Below are 23,939 nucleotides of genomic sequence, written 5' to 3' on the forward strand. Positions count from 1 at the left end.
GGAGGGGGTTCGCTAGGTTGCCGGGATACATCCTGCTGGAGCAACTGCTGCTCCTGGATGTGAAAGGGGAGGAAAGAATTGGGGATATATACAGGTGGCTGGGGGAGGAGGGAGGTGAGCGGGTGGTGAAGATCAAGGAGAAATGGGAAGCGGAGTTGGGAGGGTCGATCAATTGGGGAATATGGAGTGAGGCACTGCGAAGGGTAAACGGGACCTCCTCTTGTGCAAGGATGAGCCTGATACAGTTCAAGGTGGTGCACAGGGTGCATTCTGACTGGGGCCAGAATGAGTTGGTTCTTTCAGGAGGTGGCAGATGAGTGTGAGAGATGTGGGCGGGGCCAGCAAATCACACGCACATGTTTTGGGGTTGTGAAAAATTGGGAAGGTTCTGGGCGGAAGTGTTCATAGTTTTAACCAGGATAGTGGAGGAGGAGGTGGACCCGGACACTTTGGTGGCAATATTTGGGGTTTCAGAGAAGCCGGAGCTCATGGAGAGGAGGAAGGCCGATGTCGTGGCCTTCGCCTCTCTGATTGCACGGTGGTGAATTTTACTGGAGTGGCGATCGGCATCGCCACAGGGGGTAGCAGCTTGGTTGGGTGACTTTTACGACTTCCTGCAGTTAGAGACGATAAAGTATGAGTTAAGGGGCTGTTCAGAGGGGTTTGAGGAAAGATGGGGGATGCTTGTGACCGTGTTTGAGGGGCTGTTCGTCGCGGGGGAGGGGAGGTGAAAAAGGGGAAAAATCTGTACAGACTGTATAGTTGATTGTAGGGAAGCATGTTTCCCGGGGTGTTTGTTCACAGTAACCTGTTTTGATACATACTTGCAATAAAATACATTTTTTTAAAAATCGTGTAAAAGAAACAAATATCTCGGAGTGTCGAGAAGGGGTTACAGAGATAGAGCAGGCGAGACCATGGACCATAGGAAATAGAACCTGGTACTGCATTCAGCCCCTCGAGCCTGCTCTGCCATTCAACTGGATCACGGCTGATCGACCTCGATGCCACTTTCCCACATTATCCTCATATCCCTTGATATCGTTAACATCTAAAAAACCTATTGATCTTGATCGCTAACGTACTGAACCTCCACAGCCAAATATTTATGGATAAGGACAAGGAACATAATAACGTAAAAATACTTAACTGGAGAGAGGTGAATTTTATGAATTGGAAAAAGGACCAGTCCAGGTCGTCTGGAATGAAATGTTGCTCAGCCAAACAGTAATTGAGCAATTGGAGGCCTTCAAAGGAACGATGGTTCAGAATATCACAATCTAGATTCCCCTCCATTATCAGCCAGAAACTTTGCTGGTGCACCAAGTTCAGTTCCCACGTGCTTTTCTATAATAAGCCTATTGTAATTAACATGTATTATTATAGAAGGACTAAGTCTGGTTACGAGATCAACAAAATATGGAATTAAAATATTCCCATACCTTTATATCAGAACATGTTGCCGCCCGCTAATACTTTATAAAGATTTCACACAATGCATTAATCTCTTCCATTAACCTTTTATACTCTCAACCACACCTATATCTTTTGACAAGATGCTTACTTCACCTTTGGCAAATAGGATGACCTAATTCTCTGTGCAACTCTGAGACAATTTATTGTTTTTCTCCCTGCTTCTTATTACCCGATTAATGCTTGTCTGACACAGAGTAACCAGGGGGCTGAGAATTTTGTAAACCGAGTACTAAAGGCAGGAATTTGATGCAAAAGGGATCTCTCGGGTAAGTATTTCTGAAGCTTTAATTTAGATTAATATTTAGAGTTTGACTGAGAACTTTAAAACGCAAAAGAAATTGCAAACCTGTTCAGATATCGAGTTAACAGAAACTGCCTGTCAGTGGCATTGGTGGCAAGCTTTCAATCAGCCATAAGTGTCTGCCTAAATAAATCTTAATTACTGTAGCAAGATGCTCACTTTGCAGTTGTAACTGAGCGTGCATCGTAACCTATCTATTACGCTGGCACGATTGAGGCCTTCCATGTCCAGTGAGCATCGTGGAGGCTGCGGTGTTTTATCAACCCTTTTAATCACCGTTTGTTTTGACGTTTTAAGTTTCCTTCACAATGTGTCATTATTTGATGCAGTGCTCCTTTAAGGGGTTGCTCTTTTATTTTGTCCCTTAATTTGTTAGTTTAGTTCAATTGGTTGTCCAAAATAGTATAGCCAATTAAGGCCTGCCATGGCTGGTGGGTACCACAGGGGCTGGGGTACATCATTGGGCTGGGGTACATCATTGGGCTGGGGTACATCATTGCCCCGGAAATGACATTTTGACTTAAGGTTTGTAGTACCACCCCTCCCTTTCTTTTAAAAGAATATAACTTCTCTATGTAAGACCCAGGAAGTGTAGAAGATTGTAGTTTAGTCGGGCAGCATGGTCAGCACGGGCTTGGAGGGCCGAAGAGCCTGTTCCTGTGCTGTACTTTTCTTTGTTCTTTGTTCGTGAGCAATGTTTGCTACTGCGTTGTTTAATGAGGCAATAGAGTGCTTTGTGGACTCCAAGTTAGGAATTTGTTCTAAGAGTGGTTAGGAGGTGCTACCTTTTATTCTATTTGTTTTACCGCCCATAGTTGGTGTACGGGTCTTGTGGTGAAGTGGTAGTGTCCTTACTTTTGGACCAGATGTTCTGTGTTCAAATCCCACTTCAAGAATCGATAGCCACATAATGTGCCCATAAATCCTTCTAGTACAAGTGGCGGCAGGTGGTCAGAGTGAGTGAATCCCTCGGTCAGTTGTGTTGCAGACGGCAATGGCAGAATTACTGTAGTACTTCACCAAATATAATCATGGACCAATGTGTTGTCAATGCCCTGAAGGAGTAGGTGGTCATTGTTTTTTTTTGTTTCTAAGCTAACTTGCAACTACCCTACTAAATCAATTACTAGTTAAAGTCATAGAGTTTTACAGCACAGAAAGAGGCCCTTCGGCCCATCGAGTACAAGCCAGCCATCAAGCACTTATCTATTCTAATCCCATTTTCCAGCACTTGGTCCCTAGCCTTGTTTGCTATGGTGTTTCAAGTGCTAATCTAAATACTATTTAAATGTTGTGAGGGTCCCTGCAGTTGTGCCTTCTAAACCATAGTGTGTGTTTAACCCGTATACGGTGGACAAATGATCACACAAGTTACTCAACACAATAATAGTTTATTAATACACCCACAAGGTTAATACTAATCAATCAAACGTTCATGCACATTGGACTATAAACTAATACACTAAAACGACCTTAACTTAACCTCCAGGTGACTGGCAAGTACAAAACAGATATGGCCGTATCTGGGATCTGGTAGTCTGGCAGTGCTGGAGTTCTTGTAGCTGGTTGTCTATGTCCTCTGTTCTGGTCCCTCTGTAGATGGCGTGGATGGTCTTCTCTTGGCTGGTGATGGGTTCTCCGTTGTTGTTGGCTGCCAAAGCTGTAGTCTGGAAGGCAGCAGTTGAGAGAGCGAGTGGTGGGCTACATAGCACCTTTTATCCTCGTAGCTTTTGTGCTCTTTTGGGCAGTCCCAGGTGAAGGTCCAATGGAACGATCGGATCTCGATCACCCTGATCGATCATGACCAATTGGGGGCGGACACCTTGATGGCTGGGCGGGTCCTGGTCGGCCATGGCCGTTAGTGTCCGAGGCACGTAAGTCTTCCCAAATAAGGAAAGCAGGCGCCGCTGAGTCTGCCACTTATTGTCAGTTTCTACCTGGAGCCCATTGTCCTGGGAAGACCTTTTAATGGCCTTTCTCCTGTGTTAGCTTCTGCATAAGTCTGAGCTGCAGCGTTTGTATATTTGCAGGCTGCAGCCTGTGCTCAGGCTTGGCAAAATTTCCCATCGATCTTTACGGGCGGCGATTTTTGATGGCCACACCGCCTCCACCATCCTTTCAGGCAGTGAGTATTCACACCACCCTCTGGGTAAAAGGTTTTCCTCAAATCCCCTCTAAACCTCCTTCCCGCTACCTTAAATCTATGCCCCCTGGTTATTGACCCCTTCACTAATGGGAAAAGTTGCTTCCTATAATTTTATACATCTCAATCTCGTCCCCCCACCAGCCTTCTGTGCTCCAAGGAAAACAACCTTATTGCACCAGGCTTTATAGGAAGGATAAGAGTTTGTAATAGGGTGATGGTTTTCCATCCTATTATACTCAAGAAAGTTGTTACTTTAATTTCAACCGGTATCCTGTTTTCAGTGAGCTAGTATTGAAACCTCTCTTCATAGAATTCCGCTTTTCCTCATTCTCATTGAATGATTCCATAGCGGCACCTTTTCCCAGCATCACAGTTACCCGAGTTCTTAAGTTGTAGTACTTTCTTTAACTATTCCACCCCTCTAAATTCTTTCTCTTCCAATTTAATTTGTATTATTTCTTTTGTTGTTTCTTTAAAATCATTCTTTCTAATAAAAATAATCTTTGTTAGTGTCACAAGTAGGCTTTTATTAACACTGCAATGAAGTTACTGTGAAAAGCCCCTAGTCGCCACACTTCGCCGCCTGTTTGGGTACATGGAGGGAGAAATCAGAATGTCAATTTCACGTAATAAGCACGTCTTTCAGGACTTGTGAGAGGAAACTGGAGCACCCGGAGGAAACCCACGCAGACACGAGGAGAACGTACAGACTCCGCAGAGCCAATGACCGAAGCCGGGAATCAAAACCGTGTTCTCGGTGCTATGAAGCAACAGTGCTAACCACTGTGCTACCATGCCACCTTTCTTGGTTGGACTGTGACATTTTACGAGCACCAATTTGTTTTAAAATCAGAAGATTTCAGCTGTAATTCTGCTTAATCTCGGTTATGCACAGCTTGAAAAGACACCCCAGTTTTGATAAGTAACGTTCTTTTTTACAACCTTTTTTACAACCTTTGCTTCTTTACTATGCTCATTTTCTAGGAGGTTTTGAGTCCACCAATTGTTTTAATTGACTAGTTTTACCGTCGACATGTTGCCAAAATTATTTTTTCATTTCCCGCTTCCAAATCTCTGAGCGCTCTCGGCTCATGGTCGAGTGTAAAAAAAATTGAAAAGGTCAGAGTATTTAATATTAATTAAAAAATTAATGTACACCCTTATCAAAGGCCAAACACCCATTTCCAATGGCCAGATTTACGGCACTTCAATCGATGGTGGAGTGGTCTCCTGAAAATCAATCCTTGACTCGAGGTCTAAGTCTGAGATATTTCTTCTGACTATTTTACTGGATAAGCATCCTCTTCGCTAGGTTTATCTTTACACTGTATATAGAAGATAAAGGATAACTAGGTTGCCACACCATAGGACTTAACCAGTTGTCAGAGTTTATTGCAGAGGTGTTACTGGCTCACAGTCCTAGGTGAAAGAGAAGGGAAACCTCCCAAGTGCCTCTGGTGATGTCACCACGCATCAAGTGACACACTGTGCAGAAGGACGTTGGTTACAATACATAACAATTCCAAACTGGGACATTGTGGGTCATCATTGTAGGAGGGAAAAGTTAACCTGGACATTTCGTCCCAGGAGGCAATCACTCCCTTTAGGTTATGTAGAATCTTAGAGCTGGTCAGGAGTCAGGGAGTGGAGGATGTAATTACAAAACAAGCAGGTATTGGAATCCAGGATGTCGTAACAGAGGAGCCTTGGTTCTTGATTTTATTCAACAGGTGCAAGGTACTTATTACTTTTGTGGGAGAGAACAAGGATTGCCAGGGAATGAGCAAACTGATCATAGCACGATGGTGCAGGATGTCCTTTCAAGTGGGGGGGGGGGGGGGGGGGGGGAGTGAAGAGAAATGTGGTAGTGATAAGGGACAGTTCACTTGGAGGGGGTAGGATGGTAGATGACATGTCAGGGGTTTCTGAAGGTTGTGTTGTCTGTTGCATTGCCCTGGTTCAGAGTATCTCCTTGTGGTTGGAGAGTGGGAGGAGGAGCAGGAGAATCCATTCATTGTAGTCCATATGGGAACCAATGGCCTTGGTAGAAACGAGAATGATATTCTGTGAGAGAGGTTGAAGAGTTAGGATTCAGGTTAAAATGGAGAATCTTCAAGATCGATTGTTACCTGAGCCACGTACCGATTGGCACATGGTCAAGCAGATTAGAGAATTAAATGCATGGCTCAGATGGTGGGGTGGGGGGGCACTGGCACCAGTAATAAGGAAAGAGGGCGCTGTTCTATTGGGATGGGCTCCACTTAAACCAGACTCCAATCAGCATCCTGGTGGATTATAGAATGAGGGCTTTGCTTTTATTAGGGAGCTACAAAAATATCCTGTCTGGCTACACTGCAGACCAACTGACTTTCCAAAAATAATGATCATATCTAAGACTTTGAAAATTGTGCTCAATTTTAGAATCTGTAATGTATTTGGAATTTATTCCTGCACTACTTTTAAAAAGGATCAGTTTGAATTTATGCCAGATAACTAACTGTCAAGGTAGTTGGGAAACAGGAGAGCAGTTGTTTGTGAAGAAACAAAATCGGTTTACTGTTTTAAAAAAAATTTCGAGTACCCAATTCATTTTTCCAAATAAGGGGCAGTTTAGCGTGACCAATCCACCTACCCTGCACATCTTTGGGTTGTGGGGGCGAAACCCACGTAAACACGGGGAGAATGTGCAAACTCCACATGGACAGTGACCCAGAGCTGGGATCGAACCTCGGACCTCGATACCGTGAGGCAGCAGTGCTAACCACTGCGCCACCGTGCTGCCCGGTTTACTGTTTTATGACGGAGTTCCTTTGCGTCTTGAGTTGAAACAAATGTATACTGTCTTAATGGCCACAATACAATTCGATGTTTTTTTAAAAATCAGTTTGAATAAATGGCTAAAACATTGTGAATGTAAGATGTCACCATGTTTAAACAAACCATGCCTTGCTTTAATTGACACTGTGGTAGAAAGTGGTCCTAATTCTTGATTTTAATAGTTTTAGTCTGGGATTTGGGTTAAAATCTGTTGACAAGAGAATGTGATTTTCTTTATGCCTTCTCTGTATCTGGATGGAAATGTGCATTTGTTTGTGATGGAATAAAAACTTCTGAAAAAAATAAGGAACAGAGCTGTGCCTCAATTTATGAATCCATGAAGCAGGGGTTGCTATGGTGGGTGGCACAAGGTGATTTGCATCCGATAGACAATAGGAGTGGTGAATTTGGACCATCTCCAAAAAAGGAAGTGCTGAATAAACAGAAACTGATGGGTTAAAGTTGTGAAATCATAATTCCTGTCGGCACAGTGTTACCCTGGCTTCTGGGGACTGACTCTTCTGGTCACAGTTCAAAATCACTTCAAAGACAGTGAAAGGAGACATCACCTGTGCTGACAACACCAATATTTCCTGAGATCTTGAGGGATAAGAAGCTTCTATGCTGTCTTCACTACATGTTGTTAAGTATGTGTAAAACCTTGTTCAATAAATTCTACGTGATTCATAAATATGAGTAGCACCTTGTAGTTCAAGCACAACTGAGGACCCTAGTGTTAGATATTAAACATTTGGACCTTCGAGTTTTAAAAAATTAGAATGGTTTGGTAATTTGAAACCCTAAACCTTCCAAATGCTCAATGTTGAGGTTCACTTGTGTTTTTTCGTAGACGCTTTACCAACAGCATAAGTATCTCACCAGAGATTACATCAGCACCATAACTCCAGCTATTTCACATGCGATTATAACTCTCTTTAATTACTCAGCATCTTGCCATCGCCAAACCTAAAACAATTTATAAATTGAGAGAGACCTTGATGTCCCTGTGCATCAATCATTGAAAGTAAATGCGCAGGAATAGCAGGCAGTAAAGAAGGCAAATGGTATGTTGGCCTTCATAGCGAGAGAATTTGAGAATAGGAATAGGGATGTTTTACTACAATTGTATAGGGCATTGGTGAAGCCACACCTTGAATTTTGTGTGCAGTCTTTGTGTCCTTATCTGAGGAAGGATGTTCTTACAATGGACGGAGTGCAGCAAAGGTTTCCCAGGCTGGTTCCTGGGATGGCGGGACTGTCGTATGAGGTAAGACTAAGTCGATTAGGACTATATTCATTGGAGCTTAGAAGGGTGAAGGGGGATTGTCCTGTTGGGTGTTCCGATGCACAAATGATCCAACACGGCTGTAGATGATACAACTCTGTTTTATTGTCTTAAACACGACAACTACTAACTGCTGGCTTGGGTTCATGCTTCACCAGCTAACCTGTGGACCCAGCCCTATCACTATCTTAGTGAGGCACTCAGCACATGGTGTATGTCTGAGTGGCGCGCTGTGAGCTCTGTGCTCTGAGCTATCTCCTGGTAGAATGAGCGGGAACTGTGGTGTTCCCTGTTTTATAGTGCGTGTGCTCTCACTGGTGATTGGCTGCGATGTTATGTGTGTGCTGGTTGGTCCAACTACCTGTCCATCAGTGTGTGTGTGATTGCACCATGAAATGCTGATGTGGATATCATGACAGGGATCTCATAGAAACTTATAAAATTCTTACAAGATTAGACAGGGCAGATTCAGAAATAATGTTCCCGATAGTGGGGAATACAGAACTAAGGATCATAGTTGAGGATAAGGGGTAAACCTTTGAGGACTGAGGTGAGGAGAAATATCTTCACCCAAAGAGTGGTTAACCGGTGGAATTCACGATCACAAAAAGTAGTTGAGGCCAAAATGTTGTGGAACTTCAAGAAGGAGTTAAGTATAGGTCTTAGGGTAAAGACTGGGGTGGGGGGGGAAGGAAATAAAGGTGTTGAACTTGATGATCAGGCACAATCATAATGGATGGGGGGCAGGCTCGAAGGGCCGAATGGCTTACTCCTGCTTATATTTTCTATGCATATTTCTATGTAATTACATTTTTTTATACTCCTTAACCTTTGGCCAATCCTCACTGCTTAGTATATCAATAAATCAGCATAACATTTTAACCAATCTACCACATTCTATTGAGGTATAACCACTATCTATCCTGCACAGTTAAAGGAATCCATAATAGGACAAAAATATCTACAAAGCGCACCTGAATTTTCATTATACTATTGGTGTTATTGAGCACTAAGTCATTTTAGACAATGATTATTACTGGTTCTGCTTTTGCAAAATCCTTCCTTTAATTTCATAACTGGTTACAAATATCATTTCAGGGCTTGCATTTTTCATTCATGGTGTTATGGTGTACTGTTGGGATATTACAAGTTTCTAGAATGCTGTTTTAAAGGCTATATTTTCAAAAATTCCTTGAACTGAATTTAAAGACTTTCAAAATGGGGCCCAAGCTACCAGAGAGAATTGTGGATTTCAGACTGGGATTCCTCTTCTGAGAGAACAAAAGACGAGTCTTAATTTTAATTATGCTTCACTGCAGTCTCATCCAGGAAATAATGACGGTTTTGTTGATGCCTCATTGGGAAGATTGTAACTGTTGCCTTGGCCGGAACAAAAGCTGCGAAGCACAGGTGGGAGAAAGGCTGTTTGAAGTGTTGTGGAAAGTGACTCAATCACATGATGACAGTGGCCATCTTGGCTTACCCGTGAAAAGCATTGTGAAAGACAGGAAGCTGGCATAAAGATAGAGATCCGCCTCGAAGAAGCTTCAACCCAATTTGAGAAAGGCATTGATAAATAGCTACTGGTAACTAGACAGCAAAAATTACCATTCTCAGCAGCTCTGTGCCAAAGTTGCAAAATGCGATCGTCCGGAGAATCGGCTCCGACACCGAAATCGGCTTTGACGCTCGTTTTGTGCCGATCCCCGATTCCCCGGACCCCCCAACACGACGGAATCGCGGCACCCACCGCGGGGCCCGGAGAATCGCATTAGGTGCCCCGACGACCGATTCTCCGGGGGCCTGAGCGATTCTGTGGCCCAGATGTGGTGAAGTCCCGATGGCATGGTTCTAACTATGTATAAAGAATTGTGAAGCCAGCATGTTGGCTGATGCGGCGGTGGGAAGAGGTAGGAGTTGGCGTGGGGGGGACACCGCGGGCTCCCGAAACGGACACCGGCTGTGCGTTCTGTGGGCAGGGGCCCTGCCAGGGTCGGTGGAGGGGAAAGCGAAGGGGGGGGAATAGGCCGAGCAGTTGGGAGCCCCCGGCATGACAGGAAGGTGCCCATGCACCGAGCCCCATTACCTCGGCCATCTTGTTGGCCACTCACCTTGGCCCCTGGGTGAACGCAGGATTAACGGCTGTATGGGAAGGTCGCGCCCCCCTTCCCGGCCATCCCGCTCAACCAGCGACACTCACCGGGGGACCACCCAGAGCCACACTGACGGCAGCCCCCAGTGAGGGCAGAGCCATCATACGGTGGCCATGGCAGCTAGAACGAGCGCCAGGAGCGGGGTCACCGGCGTGGCGGGGTGGGGGGCATGCATGGCTGGGGCGCGTGGAGCCAACTGGGGCCACCATGTAGCCCATGGCACCTGGTTGTGCACGGGTCCATGCGCATTTTTTGTTTTGTTTATTTAATTTTTTATTTAAAACAGATTTGTTACATTTACAGAGAAAAAAGAAGGCCGTATACAAAAGCCTTAACATATTGAAAACGAACAGTGGGAAAGAATAAACATATTAAAAAGGCACTTCCCCTATCAGCTCTGTTTGCCCATGCCCCACGTGTTCAACTAAACTAATGTGGCTCTAGCCCCCGCTTTCTGTCCAGGCTGAAAACAATCTTAGATAAAACATTACAGTGCAGGATAATATAACAGACCGCCGCCACACAAAAGCTCTGTGAGCCCAGAGTCCTTTAGTTCAAGTCCAGCTTCTTCTTTTAATAAAAGTCCATTCCTAGTCAAAGCAAGCGAGGTTAACAGACCGCCGCCACTCTACAGCACTGAAAAAACTAAGTGCCCATTAGTTCAAGTCCAGCTTCTTCTCTTTAATAAAGGCCCAAACCTGTTCTGGTGTCTCGAAGTAGTGCTGGAGTTCCTCAAATGTAACCCAAAGCTTCGCAGGATACAGCATTCCAAACCTCACCTGCTTTTTGTAGAGGGCTGCCTTTACCTTGATGAATCCTGCACGCCTCTTGGCCAGCTCCGTTCCCATGTCCTGGTAGATGTGCACCTCGCAGTTCTCCCATCTGCTGCTCCTCTCCTTGGCCTTGGCCCATCGCAGCACACGATCCCTGTCAGCAAGCCGGTGAAAGCGAACTACCAAGGCCCTCGGTCGGTCGCCCGTCCTGGGCTTCCTTGCTCTATGCCGGATTTCCTGCAGCTGCATCCGCAAGCAGACAACGCCAAAAAGGATGTTGAACATTGGCTAGCCTGTTTTGAAATGTACATCGGGTCTGCGCCAGACGGAATTCCAGAAGCACAGAAGCTCCAGATCCTTTACACGCGGCTGAGCTCCAACGTCTTTCCACTTGTCCAGGACGCGCTGACCTACGCAGAGACCATGGCTCTACTGAAGGAAAACTACACTCAGCGGACTAACACACTCTACGCCAGGCACCTCCTCTCCACACAGCGTCAATTTCCCGGTGAGTCGGTGGAAGATTTCTGGCGCGCTCTGCTCCCTCTGGTTAGAGACTGTGACTGTCAGGCCATTTCGGCCACGGAACACTCGAATTTGCTAATGAAAGACGCATTTGTTACGGGCATAGGTTCTCACTACATCCGCCAGCGTCTCTTAGAGGGGGCCACGCTCAACCTCGCGGCGACCAAAAACCTAGCGCTTTCACTTACGGTCGCATCACGCAATATTCAGGCCTATGCCCCCGACCGCGCGGCCCACCCCCCTGTGCATCGTGGACTCCGCAGACGTCCGCCCCATCGTGGACCCCATCAGCGACCGCTGTTAATGAAAATGCAAAGATGTCATTTGAAACATGAAGGTCTGATGATAAAACCCAAGGAACATGAGAAAAAGCAAAGTAACAGAAAAGATCCCATAAAAGTAAATGTAATGAAATACTAAAATGAAATAGCAGAAGGCCCTTGAAGGGTTAACTGCAGACAAAGGCTTGGGCGTCATTCTCCGACCCCCCGCCGGGTTGGAGAATCGGCGGGGGCTGCCGTGAATTCCGCCCCCGCCGGTTGCCGAAGTCTCCGGTACCGGATATTCGGCGGGGACGGGAATCGGGCCGCGCCGGTTGGCGGGCCCCCCCGCTCGATTCTCCGGCCCGGATGGGCCGAAGTCCCGCCGATAAATTGCCTGTCCCGCCGGCGTGGATTAAACCACCTTTTGAACGGCGGGACAAGGCGGCGTGGGTGGGCTCCGGGGTCCTGGGGGAGGCGCGGGGCAATCTGGCCCCGGGGGGTGCCCCCACGGTGGCCTGGCCCGCGATCGGGGCCCACCGATCCGCGGGCGGGCCTATGCCGTGGGGGCACTCTTTCCCTTCCGCCTCCGCCACGGTTTCCACCATGGCGGAGGCGGAAGAGACTCCCTCCACTGCGCATGCGCGGGAAACTGTCGGCGGCCGCTGACGCTCCCGCGCATGCGCCGCCCGGGGATGTATTTTCCGCGCCAGCTGGCGGGGCAACAAAGGCCTCCAGCGTCGGCCTAGCCCCTCAATGTTGGGGCTCGGCCCCCAAAGATGCGGAGCATTCCGCACCTTTGGGGCGGCGTGATGCCCGTCTGATTGGCGCCGTTTTGGGCGCCAGTCGGCGGACATCGCGCCATTTCGGGAGAATTTCGCCCAGGTTCTTTAGAAGGCAGACAGCCATTATCACACAGGCCTTGAGATAAGGAAGCAGTTCATGCTGTAACCAGATATCTTTAGTCAGAGAAAGTTTTCGAAAAGTTAAGTTTTAAGTTATATAAAGAGAATGAGTTTTATGTCCTTTAATAGAAGTTAATTAATTTAGCAAGCAATTGATTGGAATTGTCAGAAGCTTAATTTTGAATAACTTGAAACATTTAAGAATACAAGAAAATACAATGCTTAAAAGATAAGGGAATGAAAGGCTGGAATGCCCCAGAATAATTAACAGGAAACCTCCCTGCCAGTAAGCTGGCAAACCAAGGTCACGTTAACATAAAGGCCCTCTCCTGATATTATGAGTACTCGATGTGGAATCACGTGGACAGAAAGGGTATTGCGATCAGGAGCAGAAGAAAATACTTTAGAATAATGTAATGTGATCAGCAAGGCTGTTAGAAAGGTGATATACATCCTGAATCGCTCCCAGCCTCAAACTCACTCTCAGCTCGCAGGGTGATCTCGGTCATGGGAAGGACTGAACACGAAAGCCGAGGAGAACCGCAAAACAACCGGGAGAAAACCAACAGATAAAGAAGAGAGATTGTCAAGGAGGCCCAGGAAGGTCTGATCACCAACCAGGAGAATCCAGAATCAAGGGGCGAAATTCTCCCCCAACGGCGGGATGTCTGCCGACTGGCGCCAAAGACGGCGCCAATCAGACGGGCATCGCGCCGGCCCAAAGGTGCGGAATGCTCCGCATCTTTGGCGGCCTAGCCCCAACATTGAGGAGCTAGGCCGACGCCGGAGGGATTTCCGCCCCGCCAGCTGGCGGAAATGGAGTTTGTTGCCCGCCAGCTGGCGCGGAAATGCGGCGCATGCGCGGGAGCGTCAGCGGCCGCTGACAGTTTCCCGGCGCATGCGCAGGAGCGTCAGCGGCCGCCGACAGTTTCCTCTGTCACCCAGGAGTCACCCATTTTTACCATTTCATCAAGGCCCGCAACCTGCCCTACTCCAACGAGGAAGTCCGGGCGATCACCAGAGACTGCCAGGTCTGCACGGAGTGTAAACCGCACTTCTACCGGCCAGACCGTGCGCGCCTGGTGGAGGCCTCCCGCCCCTTTGAACGCCTCAGCGTGGACTTCAAAGGGCCCCTCCCCTCCACCGACCGCAACACGTACTTTCTCAGTGTGGTCGATGAATATTCCCGATTCCCCTTTGCCGTCCCATGCCCCGACATGACGCTGCCACCGTCATCAAAGCCCTCAACACCATCTTCATTCTGTTCTGCTTCCCCGCCTACGTCCACAGCGACCGGGAATCCTCATTCATGAGCGACGAGCTGCACCGGGACCTGCTCAACAGGGGAGGATGACCAGCTACAACCTCAGGGGAAACGGTCAGGTGGAGCGGGAGAATGGGACGGTCTGGAGGGCCGACCAGCTGGCCCTATAGTCCAGAGATCTCCCAGCCTCCCGCTGGCAGGAGGTTCTCCCTGACGCACTTCATTCCATTTGATCGCTCCTGTGCACCCCATGACTAATGAAACCCCCCATGAATGTCTCTTTGCCTTCCCTAGGGAGTCCACTTCCGGGGTTTCGCTCCCGACATGGCTTGCAGCTCCAGGACCCGTTCTCCTCCGTAGACACTTTCGACTCCACAAGGCGGACCCGTTGGTTGAGAGGGTACAGCTACTTCACGCTAACCCGCAGTACGCCTACGTAGCGTACCCCGACGGCCGCCAAGACACAGTCTCCCTCAGAGACCTGGTACCAGCTGGTTCCACACACAACCCCCCCTCCGACCCGGCGCCACCCTCCCCCCACCCCCCGCGCACCCCACCGCAGCCCCGGCTCCGGGACAATCGATCCTCCCCTTGCTCACACCCGGGGATGAAGAGGATTTTGCACGCTCCCGGAGTCACCGAAGACCAAGCTGCCGCCGGAAGTCGCCACCAGCACTGCGTCGCTCTCAACGACAGATCAAGGCACCGGACCGCCTGAATTTGTAATATTATCTGTACTTTTAAAACACAACTTTCTGAATATAGTTCTCCACCACCTCCGCTGGACTCATTTTTTAACAGGGGGTGAATGTGGTAGCCACCACTGATGTATATATTGTATATATAGGATGTTGATATAGGTGCTTTACGGTGAGGCCCCTGTACTACAGGTACGGGGGTAGATCCCTGCCTGCTGGTTCCGCCCAGTAGGCGGAGTATAAATATGTGTGCTCCCAGTACAGCAGCCATTTCGCCAGCTGCTGTCGGAGGCCACACATCTCAGTGCAATAAAGCCTCGATTACATCCTACTCTCATCTTTGTGTAACTGATCGTGCATCAGGGAGCCAAGGAGGTGAGTAGCCATCTTTGCTCTCAGGCAAAGCGCCCGGTGGTGCTGGGCTTGCCTCCCCAGCGCTTGGCTGGGGGGGCGGGCACCCTCCGCAGCGGTGTGCTGCCGTGCGAAGGGGGGAGGGGAGAGGCGCAGTGGCGGGGGCAACCGCACACGGCACTAGCATGCCAACCCCTGGATTGTGTGTACCCATTCCGGGCTCAACCCTACCCCCTGCCCATCTGCCCCACCAACCACCCATAATCCTACCAACTGCCGAGGGCGCGCAATCATGGTTAAGTGAGGACTTTACACAACCCAAGTGGATTTCCGTGGGTAGGTGTGCCATGTAGCATGTGGGAGTCATTGCCTAGCATCCCAATCAGACCGTGATGCCTGGACACTGTGGGAGGCAACACCACACATGCAGCAGCCAACATCCAATCTCCCAGGGGATGGGACATAGCCCCGGGGTCATGTCCACAGCTGGAGGGTGGGTGAGTGCAACGGGGAGGGGGAGGTACCTGGAGAGATGGGCACGGGTTTGGAGGTCGGGCTGCATTGCAGAAGAAAGTGACAGAAGCATCATACTACTTGTGGTGAAGAGATTTTAATGTTTCACAGGTGTCCAACAATGCCCCACTCTCCGGATGGTGCCACCCCACTCTCCCCGCCAACCCCTCACTCCCGTCAGCCCCTACCTTCCCCTCCCCACGCTCTACTCCCTCCCCCGGTGCCCTCAGTGATGTGTTTTACCCTCCTAGCTCTACCTCTACGGCTATCTGTGTCCCCAGGATGCACATCTGAGGTGGAGGCAGCCTGCTTACCACATCCCTTGGCCTTTGATGTCCCTGGCGGCCATCCTCTGGGGACTCTGGGGCCATAGGGCCCCGGCTCACTTGTCGGTGGCACATGCACAGCCATGTCGCCCTGTCGCTCTGTCGCGTGTGCTGACTTCGAGATGCGGCCTCATCGGAGGGGTGGAATTCGGGGGAGCTGATGGCCTCCATCCCCACTCCATGAGACGGGTCCGGGTTGGCACCCAGCGTCCTTTCGTCCCGCTCCGGTCCCATAGGGCTTTGGGGTTCACCTCGGGACAGAGGGGCATCTGGTTCAAGCTTCGGCTACCCCTCACCATTTGGCTCTGCCAGCTCTGGCGGCTCCCCGATGTCTGCGCCATCGTATCGACGCCCTCAGCGATGCTCCTCAGTGATTGGGCCATGCTCTGCAACGCCTCGGCAATGCCCACCTACGATGGGACAACGTTGGCATCGCCTCAGCCATTCCCTTCTAAGAGCGGGACATGTCCCATAGCACCTCACCAAGGTCATTCTGGTACTGGGTCACGTCCCCCAGCGAGTCAGACATTCTGCTGAGACCCTCAGCCATGTCCGTCACTGACTGTGCCGCGTCTTGGACACCTCCACTAATGGTGCCGAGGTCGTGCACCAGGCTGTCCACTGCGGTCGCCACCCTAGCCGTGTTGGCCTTGGTGCAATGCTTTGCTGGTGAAATCTCCTGCGCCTTTAGGCTCTGGGACTCCTCCAATCGGCTATGGACCTGCTGGAGTGTCGCTGACATCTCCCTCTGAATGTCCCGGCTGCCCCCTAATGTCTCCATCAGCTCTGGGTAACTTTGTACCAGAGACTCAGCATCAGGCTGGGACCCAGCTGGGTTCTGGGATCCAGCAGCCCTCCGACTGCTGTCTTGCCTGGGGGTTCCTGCCTCCACTTGATGCGCATCAGTAGCAGTGCGGTGCTCACCGATTGTAACATGCCCAAGGGTGACAATCTTCAGGGTATCAGAGCAGCCAGAGCTGCACATGGGGAAGGGGGCCAACGCCCTTGCTTTCGCTTCCCTAACCGCACGCCGGAGAATCCTGCTCGGCTGGCGATCGGCAGCACCACCCACAGCTGCAGACTGGCTCGCTGACCTCTCGGAATTTCTCCACTTGGAGAATGTAATGAATTAGACCAGGCCTTTGAGATTGGCCAATTTGAATACGAGTTCCCTGATTATGGCCCAATCAGGGAACACCTTTCCGTGTACATAACAGGGAGTGTAAGATCCTCTGTACTCCCGGTGTAGACAGCAAGCTGAATGCACCTCGTTGTTCAGCTGCTGGGTTTGTAAATAAAAGGAATTCTGGTGAAGGGACTTCTGCCTCCGTGGACTTATTACAGAGAAGACAAATATAACATCCAAGGGTCAGAGGAAGGCTTCCTCAAAGCATGGGGACAATTCGTCGGCCTGTTCGAAGCCAACATTAACTGGAGGAAAAAGTGAGGGATGGGAGAAGAGACAGGAACACACAACTCTGGCAGGGGGTGGGGGGGACGAAGAAAGGAGCGAACTCGGGCGGGGGGGGGGGGTGACTGAGGGGAACAGCACAGAGAAACACAGCAGAATGCACAAAGGAAAGAAGGGGGGGAAAGGGGAGAGCAGCAGCCAGGGGACAGTACACCGTGAACGAAAAGGAAGGATATACCAAGGAAGTGCCGGCGGGGAGGGGGCAGGGAAAGGAGGGGGGTGAAATCGCACCAAGGTAAAAGATAACAAGAAGTATAGTAGAAGATACAGAAGACCGGGGCAGCACGGTAGCATTGTGGATAGCACAATTACTTCACAGCTCCAGGGTCCCAGGTTCGATTCCGGCTTGGGTCACTGTCTGTGCGGAGTCTGCACATCCTCCCCGTGTGTGCGTGGGTTTCCTCCGGGTGCTCCGGTTTCCTCCCACAGTCCAAAGATGTGCAGGTTAGGTAGATTGGCCATGATAAATTGCCCTTAGTGTCCAAAATTGCCCTAAGGGTAGGATGGGGTTACTTGGTTATGGGGATATGGTGGAGGTATTGACCTTGGGTGCTCTTTCCAAGAGCCGGTGCAGACTCGATGGGCCGAATGGCCTCCTTCTGTACTGTAAATTCTATGTATATAAGAACCACACGTACTGTAAATATTAAGCATAAAGTGCAACTGTGTAAAAACTGAAAATACCAATGAAAATATTTCAAAAACAAAATTAGCAAATTTGGTAAAGCCAAAACAGACGACTGACTGTCCCACTCCAAAAACACCTTCCGAGTCCCAGGTAGGTTCCCTGTCCATATAAAGTTCAAGATCATCCTGTTCACCCTCACAAAAACAGATTCAGGCAAGAAGATCGGGAGGTTTTGGAAGACTAACAGAAACTTTGGGAGGACCGGCATCTTCACGGTCTGGATCCGTCCTGCCAGAGACAGCGGTAGAACATTCCACCTCTTGAAGTCTTTGTTATGATATACATCAGCATATCATGGTGCAATCACACACACACTGACACACTGATGGATATACAGTAGGACCAACCAGCATACACAACATGGCAGCCAATCAACAGTGAGAGCACACGCACTATAAAGACAGGGGACACCAGAGTTCCCGGCCCTTCTAGCAGCAGCCAGCTCAGAGCACAGAGCTCACAGCCTGCCTCTCAGACATTCACCATGTGCTGAGTGCCTCACCTAGATAGTGATAGGACAGGGTCCACAGATAAGCTGGTAATGCACGTACCCAAGCTTACAGTATGTTATTACAGTTGAGTTGTTAATAAAATAGAGTTACACCATCTCCAGCCGTGTTGACCTGTTTGTAGACCAGAACACCCAACACAAAAGTCTTCCCTCATCCTATCTGTAAAACTAGTCAGGTTTAATTTATGTAGCTGTACCCAGTTATGAGCTATCCGGATTCCTAAATACCAAGACCTTGTTCCAACCAGCTGAAAAGGTGGCATCTCCAAATCCCTCCCCTATATCTGTGCATTGACCGGGAATACCTCGTTCATTCCCACATTAAGCTTATATCCCGAGAATGAGCCACATTTCCCCAGTAACTCCAAAAACTGATCTATACTGAAACAGCAAGTCTTCTGCATACTGGGAGACCTGATGCTCCACCCTTCCCCTCTCAATTCCTCTCCACTCTGTCTATGCCCTCAGCACCATTGCCAGTGGCTCAATTGCCAGTGTGAAGAGCATCAGGACCAATGGACATCCCTGCCTTGTTCCTTGTTGCAAGCTAAAATAACCCAAACTGATGGTGTTTGCATGCACATTATCTGTGGGGGCTCTATATAACAGTCCAATGCAGCCAACAAACCCTGGCCCAAGATTAAACCATCCTAATATTTTGAAAATGTACTCCCACTCAACCCGACAGAAGGCCTTTTCAGCGTCCATAGATATTATTACCTCCGTTTCCCGGCCCGACAGAGGCGCCATAACCATATTTTAAAATCTCCAGATATTTGACGATAACTGCCGTCCCTTACAAACCCTGTCTGATCTTGCGCTATCACCCCATGTAACTGATTTTCCAGGTGTATCGCTGAGATCTTGGCCAACAACCTCGCATCCACATTTTGAAACAAAATTGGTCAATAGGATCCACAGTCCTCCGGATCTTTATCTTTCTTTAGAATAAGTGAAATCGACTTCCTGTGACGGGGATGTGTTGAGAAGATTCACATCAGGTGGCTCTCTTCCCGCGAACCTGAAAAATAGGCACTTTTTGCCCGAAAAAGCCCACTGACACCAAAAAAACAGCCCATACCACTGCCACAACATGACAAGAGGAAGAAAATGGCAACAGCAGCTATTCCAGAGGACCTGTGGAAACCAGGAGCAGAGAAAGCCTGGACAGATAAACGACCGAGCCGGCCGACGCATGAGGCAGCGAAACTTGGGCCTCACCAGAGCAAGAGGGACCGACCCGCCGCGCAAGGAATCTCCCCCCCGCACCAGGGGATGGGTGGAGGATGTTTCTCTCAAGAGAATTGAGAGAGCATCCGGAAGTCGGACATTCAAGCTGCGGTGCAGGGTGCTGTTTCCGAAGTTCTGGCGACCATGCAGGTGGCCCTAGATAAGGCGGAAAGGCAACTGCAAGCCCAGGAGGCAATGATCAAAGAGCAGGAAAAAGCTGCAACAGACCAGAGCGACTGGATCATCGCCCTGGAGAAGGAGGTGGCAAGGCTGGTTGCGACACAGGGGAATTTGAAATGGAAGATCCAAGACCAGGGGAACTGGTCGAGGCATCAAAACCTGCGGATGATGGGCCTGCCGGAGGAGATCGGAGGTAGGAACCCCACGGACTATGTGGCCCAAATGCTGGGTAACCTGGTAGGAAGGGCCAGCTTCCCCAACCCACCAGAAATCGACTGAGCGCACCGGTTGCTTCACCCAAAGCAGTATCATACCAACATAACTGGAGCAGGTTACAAGTACAGATGAGGAAGCAGGCAAGATAAATGACCAAGTGGCGTGGAGGGGGGCAGGGCAAGGAAGGCTAAGAGGGGGGGAACAGGGGAAATAGCCAGAATCGCAAACTACTGGGGAACGAAAAACAGGAAATTGTAACCACCACTGTAAATAATACAAGAAAAACGACGACGTATTCAGTCAATAACTGAAACCGACCAACATATAAATATTTTTCTTTATCCTCTGTCTCCTAATGCTCATCCATGCTTATCCTTGTTTTGTCCACCACAAAAAACTCAATAAAAATATTTTAAAAAACGATTAAGTGAAATTAAGGCCTGTGTTAATGTGGGTGGAAACTCTCCCTTATTCGTCAGGATTTGTCTGACTGATACCAGGAGCCATCATTTCGAGTGTAAAGTAATCAAATTGTGCTTGCTATGCACTAGATACTGAAGTTGTGATCATGTGCACACACACAAATAAAACATACACACGGATCTGGGTGTCCTCATACATGGATCACAGAAAGTTAATCAGCAAATGCAGTGATGCACAATCAATAACCTCAGACACGAGATTGGAGACAATTGAAGGCTTTAATACGCTAGATATTTCCCCCAGCAGCGCAGGTACAGAAGGAAGCTGCTGGGGCAGCACGGCCTCTTATGCCCCGCCTTGCAAGGTGGAGCTAACATGCAAGCTTATCCAATGGAACAAGTATATTCTCCACCAATGGTATTCCGGCATTACTAGGTACCGTAATCCTCCTAACACAGACTACCACATGCAGCAAATTATTAGAAAGGCAAACGGAATATTTATTGCAGGGGGAATTGAGAATGAAAGTAGGGAAATATTGCTACAGCTGCACAGGACCTTAATGAGAGCACATCTGGGATTACTGGGGAAGGATTTTACGCTTGTATTTTCATGGGGCAGTATCAGCGACGGGAGTGAAAAATCTTGTGAGACGCCCAAATTGTGTTTCACACTGAAGTAAAGGCATGATGTAACTGTCCCTGCCCTCCGTCAGTGACTACCGGGAATCACAACGTTCAATGTCAGGATCTGCTTATTCGGCTTCTATACCTGATAATCTCTCTCGTGCCCCCATTACATTATCCATTCATGCCACATCTCTCACGCTGTGCACCTGCCAGAGTGAATGCATCACTCAGGGGGAGAGGGCCATAACCGGGCACTGTCCCCTGACACTGGCACCTAGCTGCAGTGTCAGGGTGATGCTTGGGGAGTGGGGTTTGGTGGGGGTGAATTCTGCATGGGGGGGAGGGGAGGGTTGCTGTGGGGGGGGGGGGGGGGGGTGTTCAGGAGAGGTGTTCTGGGGAGGTGTTCTTTGTTTTTAAAGATGTTTTTATTAAGGATGTTTTATGTTTTACAAAACAAAGGTAATCGTGAACATACATTGAAAACAGCAGAAAAGAAAAAAAGAAGGGAAAAAATATATATACATCGGATGTCTTTTGTTATTTACATCAGTTGTGGCTTCTTGTTTTGCGTTCTCCAGTAGGTGCAAATTTCCAGCCGGGACCCTCTCCCCCTTTTCTTCTTGACCCCTCTACCCTCCTGATCATCTGCCGTGCCCTCTTCAGCTCCCAAATCTTGCTCCTGTTTGGTTGGCGTGACGCCGTGTATTTTGTTATTTGCTGAGCCTGGTTGGGTTCCATGTGTCTTCGTGCACCCCCCCACCCACCAATCCCCCCCCCCCCCCACCCCCCCCCTGCAAACAGGGCTTGGAACAACCGAGTAAATGGCTCCCATGTTTTGTGGAAGCCCTCTCCCGACCCTCGGATGGCAAATTAAATTTTCTCCATCTAGAGAAATTCCGACAGGTCAGACAGCCAGTCTGCAGCTGTGGGTCCGGTGCTGCTGACTGCCAGCTGAGCAGGAGCCTAGGCAGCTGATCAGGGAGGCAAAGGCAAGGGCACCAGCCCTCCTCCCCATGAAGAGATCTGGCTGTTCTGATACCCCGAAGACTGCCACTCTCGAGCAGAGCTCCACCCTCATCTCCACCGCCTTGGACATTGCCTCAAAGAAGGCTGTCCAGAACCCGACAAGTCTGGGGCAAGACCGAACATTGGGCGTGGTTGGCCGGGCCTCCATGGCAATGTTCGCCTCTATCCTCCACCTCTCGGAAGAACCTGCTCATTCGGGTTCTCGTTAAGTGAGCTCTGTGTACCATTTTCAGCTGCATTAGGCTTAGCCTTGCGCATGTGACCCTAAGTCCTCCCCCATTTTTCTCTCGTCTCGTTCAGTTGTGTTTTTGTCCTTCCCAGTAGCCATTCGTACAGGTCACCGCAGTTCCCCTTCCCCAAGATGTCCACGTCAAGTAAGTACTGTTATGGGGGCGCTGCCGAATTTGTGCAGCTATTATTGGGCAGCCAATGTGGCGATGATCCGTAAGTGGGTAATGGAGGGAGAGGGGGTGGCGTGGAAGAGGTTAGAGATGGCGTCCTGTGTGGGCACGAGCCTGAGGGCGCTGGCGACGGCACCGCTGCCGCTCTCGCCGACAAGGTAAACCACGAGTCCGGTGGTGGCGGCGACGTTGAAGATCTGGGGGCAGTGGAGGAGACACAGGGGCGAGGTGGAAGCCTCGGTTTGGTCCCCGATTCGGGAGAATCATCGGTTCGTCCCGGGAAGGATGGATGGGGGGTTTTGGAGCTGGCATCGGGCAGGGATTAGAAGAATGGGGGACCTGTTCATCGATGGGACGTTTGCGAGCCTAGGGGCGCTGGAGGAGAGGTTTGGGCTACTCCCGGGAAACGCTTTCAGGTACATGCAAGTGAGGGCATTTGTGAGGCGGCAGGTGAGGGAATTGCCGCTGCTTCCGGCACAGGGGATTCAGGACAGGGTGATTTCGGGTGTATGGGTTGGAGAAGGCAAAGTTTTGGTGATTTACCAGGAGCTGAAGGAAGAGGAGGAGGCCTCAGTGGAGGAGTTAAAGGGCAAGTGGGAGGAGGAGCTTGGGGAGGAGATAGATGAGGGTCTGTGGGCTGATGCTCTGAGTAGGGTTAATTCTTCCTCCTCTTGCGCCAGGCTCAGCCTAATACAGTTCAAAGTTACTCACAGAGCGCATATGACAGGGGCGAGGTTGAGTAGGTTCTTTGGGGTGGAGGACAGGTGTGGGGGGTGCTCGGGAAGCCCGGCAAATCACGTCCATATGTTCTGGTCGTGCCCGGCACTGGATGGGTTTTGCGAGGACTATGTCCAAGGTGGTGAAAGCCCGGGTCAAGCCGAGCTGGGGGTTTGCATTATTTGGGGTAATGGATGAGCCGGGAGTGCAGGAGGCGAAAGAGGCTGGTATTCTGGCCTTTGCGTCCCTGGTAGCCCGGCGGAGGATTTTGCTGTTGTGGAAAGGTGCAAAGCCCCCTAGTGTGGAAGCTTGGATCAATGACATGGCAGGGTTCATCAAGCTGGAGAGGACAAAGTTTGCCTTGCGAGGGTCTGCGCAGGGGTTCCTCAGGCGGTGGCAACCGTTCCTAGACTATCTCGCGGAGCATTAGGAGGAGGTCAGCAGCAGCAGCAGCTCAGGGGCGGGGGGGTTCTTTTGGGGGCACATTTGGGTGGGTGGGGATGCTTCCCTATTGGTGCTTTTAAATGTCATATGGGGGGTTATTGTATATGGGGGAAATCCATTGTATAATTTTTGTATAATTTTTGATTTTGTGTTCCTGTTTCTTTCTTTTTGTTGGGGGGGGGGGGTTTGTTGAAAATCTGTTGAAAAATT

General features: G+C 49.5%; 1 long non-coding RNA gene across 1 annotated transcript in view; it reads left to right on the forward strand.

Moving 5' to 3' along the window:
• Positions 1 to 1,644: 1,644 nt before the first annotated feature.
• LOC140395435 (uncharacterized) overlaps positions 1,645 to 23,939 on the forward strand; it is a 177,113-nt gene continuing 154,818 nt past the window's right edge. The window contains exon 1 of the long non-coding RNA XR_011936193.1: positions 1,645 to 1,742. This is a non-coding gene — a long non-coding RNA (uncharacterized lncRNA). The remainder of the gene's footprint in view (positions 1,743 to 23,939) is intronic.

Source organism: Scyliorhinus torazame, chromosome 2 (genome assembly GCF_047496885.1).
Source record: "Scyliorhinus torazame isolate Kashiwa2021f chromosome 2, sScyTor2.1, whole genome shotgun sequence".
Lineage (NCBI taxonomy): Eukaryota > Metazoa > Chordata > Chondrichthyes > Carcharhiniformes > Scyliorhinidae > Scyliorhinus > Scyliorhinus torazame.